We start from the raw sequence: 7,500 nt of genomic DNA, 5'->3' as shown, positions 1-7,500 counted from the left end.
TGATCACGTGGCAGGCATTGATAAGGGGAGAGAGTCATTGATTAGTGATGAAGGGGTCGACGTCAGGTCACGTTAAGGGAGAAAGAAAAGTTTATGGCCCGTATCACTTAAGTTTCCTGCCTAGCAATAAAGATACAAAGGTTTGTTCAGATGTGTAGGAGGAGACTCAGCCTAGGAGAAATAGTTAAATATCAGTGCTTGTGTGAACAATGTCTTTGTCTAATGCAGCTATATTGATCCTCTGGGAAGAATAAACTTGGTTAAGCTTCCATAGTGTCCGTTGAGTTTGTACTCTAAAAATTAGAACCTAACAGTGTTGAACCAACAGTGTTCCAGGAACTGGTTGTATTGGTGTAGAACCAACAGTGTTCCAGGAACTAGTTGGCCTGCTCGCCTCCCTACCACTGAGGAAGTACAGTTCCCGCTCAGCCCAGTCAAAACTGTTCGCTGCTCTGGCCCCCCAATGGTGGAACAAACTCCCTCACGACGCCAGGACAGCGGAGTCAATCACCACCTTCCGGAGACACCTGAAACCCCACCTCTTTAAGGAATACCTAGGATAGGATAAGTAATCCTTCTCACCCCCCACCACTTTAAGATTTAGATGCACTATTGTAAAGTGACTGCTCTACTGGATGTCATAAGGTGAATGCACCAATTTGTAAGTCGCTCTGGATAAGAGCGTCTGCTAAATGACTTAAATGTTAAATGTTAAATGTTAACCAACAGTGTTTCAGGACCTAGTTGTATTTGTGTAGAACCAACAGTGGTCCAGGACCTAGTTGTATTGGTGTAGAACCAACAGTGTTCCAGGACCTAGTTGTATTGGTGTAGAACCAACAGTGGTCCAGGGCCTAGTTGTATTGGTGTAGAACCAACAGTGTTCCAGGACCTAGTTGTATTGGTGTAGAACCAACAGTGGTCCAGGAACTAGTTGTATTGGTGTAGAACCAACAGTGGTTCAGGACCTAGTTGTATTGGTGTAGAACCAACAGTGTTCCAGGACCTAGTTGTATTGGTGTAGAACCAACAGTGGTCCAGGACCTAGTTGTATTGGTGTAGAACCAACAGTGTTCCAGGTGTAACAGTATAGCTTACTTCCCTCTCCTCGCCCCAGCCTGGGCTCGCCATTTCAAATGGGCCACACAGGAACTAGTTGTATTGGCGTTGAACCAACAGTGTTGCAGGTTTGAATCCCACATCGAGCCAAAATTAGCTACCATATTCATAGAAAATTGTCCTGGGGGGCCTCTCGAGTGGCGCAGCGGTCTAAGGCACTGCATCACGGTGCTTGTGGCGTCACTACAGGCGTCACTTGAGCGTGGTTTGGCGGGTTATGTTCAGAGGACGCATGACACGACCTTCGCCTCCCGAGCCCGTTGGGGAGTCGCAGCGATGAGACAAGATTGAAATTGGATCGCAATTAGATATTACAAAAAATTGTGGAGAAAAAGTGGGTAAAACAGAACAACTAAAAACATACTGAATATGAAAAAAACTGTCCTGATTATCATAATAGCTAAGATCTGATGTGTTGAAGATGAGATTGAAAAGGTGATAAGGTACAGTATGTGTATATTAATTAGCTAACTGACGGCCAGTATTCATATGGGAGAAATGTCACTCAATGTAGTCTGATGATCCTCATTATAGTGTCCATCTGGACCTGACCAGCTGTGACTGGATACTGACACACACACACACACGCACGCACGCACGCACGCACGCACGCACGCACGCACGCACGCACACACACACACACACACACACACACACACACACACACACACACACACACACACACACACACACACACACACACACACACACAAGCACAAACTCATAAAAATAAACCTGCATAAACAAACGCTATACACGCATGCATGAAAGTACAAAGAACAGACCCAGAAGAAATGCACAAAGGCAAAAACACACAAACAACTTAGTGTACATCTGGGGAGTATTTCACTGGAGCCACGACAGCGTTATAGCCAACCACCAGCGCCAGATGGTCACATGTGGCCTGACAACAGCACACACACACAAACGCACACACACACACACTTGTGACTTTTCTAACACGTCAACTACATTGCCCTTTAGGCTCAGCTGGAGTAGATCAGTTGTAATGATTGTGAAAGTGTAGCTTTTCCCCTGACACAGACACAGGCAGCCTCAGTAACGATTACTTACACACACACACATACACACACATACCACTCCTATGTTTCCAGGTACAGCAAACCCCTGAAGACAGACAGAAACACAGACTGGGAGTCTTTACCCACCTATCCAGGACAAGCAATTACCCACAAACCCCTGGGTCATAGTATGACCCTGTTTTGAATTCCAATCTTTCTCGATTTAGACTACCTACATCTCAAAAGACACCCTAGTGTTCCCCATACAGGGCACTAGTCTTGACCAGAACCCTAGGTGGGGTCATTTAGGAGAAGATTCTGAGTCCTCCAGAGAAGAACTAACTAGCTGCAAGGCGATGAAAGAACATAATATATGTCTATTCCTGATCATTTATCGCCAACTTGAGACCCGTCCAGCCGCCTGCATAACTTTTGTCAGACATAAAGCATTGATGTCAACGGGTTAGCCTATTCAGGATAGATATACTCATAAAAATGAAAAAGTATGAACACATCCCAAGTTAGCTCACATCAACACCTTCCTCCCAGACACCCTGGACCCACTCCAATTCGTTTACCGCCCCAACAGATCCACAGATCTCTTTCTTTCTTCTCTCAGAGTATGTTCTAACAGCTGGCCATAACAGATAAAGGCTGTGTTCGCTGTTCAGGAGGGACTGGCTCTCTGTCTGTGGAAGAAACACAGGACAACAGGAGGGGAAAAAGACAGCTCTGAAAGTCACCTAAGACACACTTAGACAGACTGTCGGACAGACACACCACACACACATGACCGGTGATTGTCAAACTTAACCATTGAGTAACATTTGATATAATATTACAATATATAATTTGTTTGTAATAACATCAATACAGATGCGGTATAATGATGTTGTAGTGTTTGTATAGGATGTGTGTGACAAAGTACATTAGTGTGCTGTGTGCTGCTGTGTGTAAACTGCAGCTCCTCTTGAAATGTCTTCGGTCACATGCCCACCTCACTGAGTGACAGCCCAATCACAGGACTTATCCCTCTCAGACACTGAGGAGTGGACTTGGTGCTGTGCTTTGAAAACAACCTCAAATCCATTCTGTAGGGTCAGGCCCCTAAAGGCTAAGACCACACATACACACACACACACACACACACACACACACACACACACACACACACACACACACACACACACACACACACACACACACACACACACACACACACACACACACACACACACACACACACACACACACACACACACACACACACACACACACACACACACACACACACACACACACTAGGACCTCATTCAACCCAGTCTGTGATTAATAGGCCAAGCATTCATGTGTTTCAGACCTGTTGCAACGTGAGACATGGAATGAAGGCAGACAGAGTAACTAAATATAATGTATGTCCTGAGGCTACAGTAGTCCCTCCAAATATTCACTGACCCAGGTTAAGCCAAGATTGGTGCAAATTAAAAGGGAGACAGTATTCAAGGGATGACTCCTTTAATAAACAGTGACAAGTCGTTACTATATCTCCTCTGGGCTGCGTTCAAAAAGTGTAGTTATCATGAGTGTTCATAATGAGAAGCCAAAGCAGAAGGAACATTGCCTTCCAGTTACAGTTCCCGTTTAAAAAGATTGAACGGTACTTTGACTTGTAAGTATTTTTTAAACCTCCCGCTTTGGGCTGGATGTGTCAATGTGCAGTTCATACATGCATAATCTATGAGCAGAATTACTGTGCAGCGCCATTTTCGCTACATTTTCCCCCACATGCGCCAGCCCTAGCAATTTGAGATTAAGCCAATGAGCTTCAGCCCTCGTCATTAGACTGACTGCTAGCAAAAGCCTGCCCACCTTTGTCCAATAAGGTGCAGGACGGGCCCAACGGCTCAATGGGCACAGCAGAGAGAGAGAGAGATAGAGAGCAATGACTTGATGCACATTTCTGCACATATGTGACATAGTACACAATTTCCGGGGACCACTTTCAAGTGAACTGGCTGAAATTATACAAACGTTCGACAGTGCATCTTTATTAGTTCTATCAAGTAGCTATTGAGTCAGGGAAATACTCTGTAAATATCACGTTCTGTCTTAAATTGCACTTTGAAATGCAAGGATACTAGGAACAATTGTTTTGAGAATTTTGCAGCCTTTTGCATAGTCTAACAAACATAGACATGGCTGCGGGTCCCACCAGAGATCATTGCAGCACAGTTGGCATTTTTCATACTGCTGTTGGATTGTTGTTCAGACAGTCAACTTTGGGATAAAAAACATTTTTGATGTCCAGCAAATGATTTGGAATTGGTCATCGTTCTGCTTTGTATGCTTTAGCCTATTGCATTAAAGGGACATCTTTGTGGCATTATTCACACACTCTCAGAATACGCTGCTTCAAGTTAAGTAGCCTACCTTTTCTCTCCTAGTTAGGTGTGTGAGATCAAGTGCACCTAGTACCTATATATGTGGTCTTAATGAAATAGAGTAGGCTGCTTATGCACTGGCTGAGAATCATGTGGCAGTGATCTTTCCAAGGCAATGAAATAAAATGTGATTAGACATTAGTTTGCTACAGTGTCTGTAAATAAATATTGATCATGGAAAGAAGTGGAGGCCATGGGAAGTAGGGGTGCTGAGGGTTCTGGAACCCCCCCCCCTGAAAAATCTGAATAAAAAATTATAGTATTTAAAACAAATTTTTTCACAAAAGCAGTGCACTGGGCCTTTACTAGTCCTGTATTAGCGGACCGATATAGCCGTCTGTAGCGCGGGACCAACATTTGTTCATTTTCAATAAATTTTCATGACCCATTTATTTGTCTCTGCCTGCTAATCATCATCCTTAAAGGTAGGCTATATCCTATATGCTAATCATCCTCCTAAAAGGTAGGCTATATCCTATATGCTAATCATCATCCTAAAACATAGGCTATATCCTATATGCTAATCATCCTCCTAAAAGGTAGGCTATATCCTATATGCTAATCATCCTCCTAAAAGGTAGGCTATATCCTATATGCTAATCATCATCCTAAAAGGTAGGCTATATCCTATATGCTAATCATCATCCTAAAAGGTAGGCTATATCCTATATGCTAATCATCCTCCTAAAAGGTAGGCTATATCCTATATGCTAATCATCCTCCTAAAAGGTAGGCTATATCCTATATGCTAATCATCCTCCTAAAAGGTAGGCTATATCCTATATGCTAATCATCCTCCTAAAAGGTAGGCTATATCCTATATGCTAATCATCCTCCTAAAAGGTAGGCTATATCCTATATGCTAATCATCCTCCTAAAAGGTAGGCTATATCCTATATGCTAATCATCCTCCTAAAAGGTAGGCTATATCCTATATGCTAATCATCCTCCTAAAAGGTAGGCTATATCCTATATGCTAATCATCCTCCTAAAAGGTAGGCTATATCCTATATGCTAATCATCATCCTAAAAGTTAGGCTATATCCTATATGCTAATCATCCTCCTAAAAGGTAGGCTATATCCTATATGCTAATCATCCTCCTAAAAGGTAGGCTATATCCTATATGCTAATCATCATCCTAAAAGGTAGGCTATATCCTATATGCTAATCATCATCCTAAAAGGTAGGCTATATCCTATATGCCAATCATCATCCTAAAACGTAGGCTATATCCTATATGCTAATTATCATCCTAAAACATAGGCTATATCCTATATGCTAATCATCCTCCTAAAAGGTAGGCTATATCCTATATGCTAATCATCATCCTAAAAGGTAGGCTATATCCTATATGCTAATCATCATCCTAAAAGGTAGGCTATATCCTATATGCTAATCATCATCATAAAAGGTAGGCTATATCCTATATGCTAATCATCATCCTAAAAGGTAGGCTATATCCTATATGCTAATCATCATCCTAAAAGGTAGGCTATATCCTATATGCTAATCATCATCCTAAAAGGTAGGCTATATCCTATATGCTAATCATCATCCTAAAAGGTAGGCTATATCCTATATGCTAATCATCCTCCTAAAAGGTAGGCTGTATAATATACGCAAAACGTAGCGACTGCAAGTATCGATCTCATCGTTCTTGCTGCTTCAAGTTCATTAGCCATTTAAGCCAGCAAGATCAGGCGTGTGTGGTATCAATTAAATAGAGTAGGTTATAGCCTATGCATGGGCACTGGGAAGTTATCTTTCCAATAAAATGTGCTTCCTAAATAAGATTAGGTTATAGTTTACATCACTGTCAAGAAATAAATATTGATCACTCATATTTGTCTCCGTCTGAATAATTATAAAGTAACTCAAGAGAAAGTGCAAGTCTCTCGAACTGTGCTCTCTTCAAACTACAGCCCAGTAATACACATAGCCTAATATGATGGGCCACGTGGTATTTTCTGGTCATTTAACATATTTCTAGGCCTTCCGAGACGCCCAGCGGTCTCAGGCACTGCATTTCAGTGCTTGATCCGTCACTACAGATCTGGGTTTGATCCTGGGCCGTGTCACAGCCAGCTGCGACAGGGAGACCCATGTGTTGGCAGACAATTGGCCCAGCGTTATCTGGGTTAGGGGAGTGTTTGCACGCTAACACGGTGGCCAGTTGTATGGTGTTTCCTCTGACACATTGGTGCGACTGGCTTTCAGGTTAAGCAAGCATTGTGTCAAAACGTAGTGCGGTTTGGCAGGGTCGTGTTTAAGAGGACGCATGGCTCTCAACCTTCGCCTCTCCCGAGTCTGTTCGGGAGTTGCAGCGATGGGACAAGATTGTAACAACCAATTGGTGAGAAAAAGGGGTAAAGCTACAAAAAAAAAATGGAATAAAAGTAGACAATGTGTGTGTGCGTGTAAAAATGGTTGCTGTAACTGAAGTCTACCGCATGGGCCTATCATCGTTCAAACTTCTAGGCCTGCAGAATAAACTCAATTTTTTTTGATAGAACTCATGGTCTGTCTCTAATTTTCAACTCATGTGTAAAAAGTACTCTTTTATGTTGGCTGACATCACATTCACACATGTTTTCCATTGCATTGTTCAACCTCAAGGGAAGGGTTTGAGGCTCGACTAAACCGTTGCTATTTGAAAAGGCCAAAGCACTACAGCCAACCGATGCAGGAGAGGAATAATACACACGGGTCTCATAGACTATACTTAACATAGTAAACATAAATCAGGGCCACTCAAATTAGTATGATATGTTACGTTTGGTATGGTTACATAAGATAGGTTACTAAAGAATATAACCCGAACATCTAGCAACCCAAAGGTTGTGTGTTCGAATCACATCATGGACAACTTTATAATTTTAGCTAATTAGCAACTTTGCAACTACTTACTACTTTTGA

General features: G+C 42.4%; 1 protein-coding gene across 1 annotated transcript in view; it reads right to left on the bottom strand.

The window, feature by feature from the left end:
- LOC124012255 (collagen alpha-1(XVI) chain-like) overlaps positions 1-7,500 on the bottom strand; it is a 140,747-nt gene that overhangs the window by 131,137 nt on the left and 2,110 nt on the right. The window lies entirely within an intron of this gene.

The sequence above is a fragment of the Oncorhynchus gorbuscha genome, linkage group LG24 (assembly GCF_021184085.1).
Source record: "Oncorhynchus gorbuscha isolate QuinsamMale2020 ecotype Even-year linkage group LG24, OgorEven_v1.0, whole genome shotgun sequence".
Classification (NCBI taxonomy): Eukaryota; Metazoa; Chordata; class Actinopteri; order Salmoniformes; family Salmonidae; genus Oncorhynchus; species Oncorhynchus gorbuscha.
Note: the sequence above shows the minus strand (reverse complement) of the source record. Positions and strands in the feature narration are given on the sequence as shown.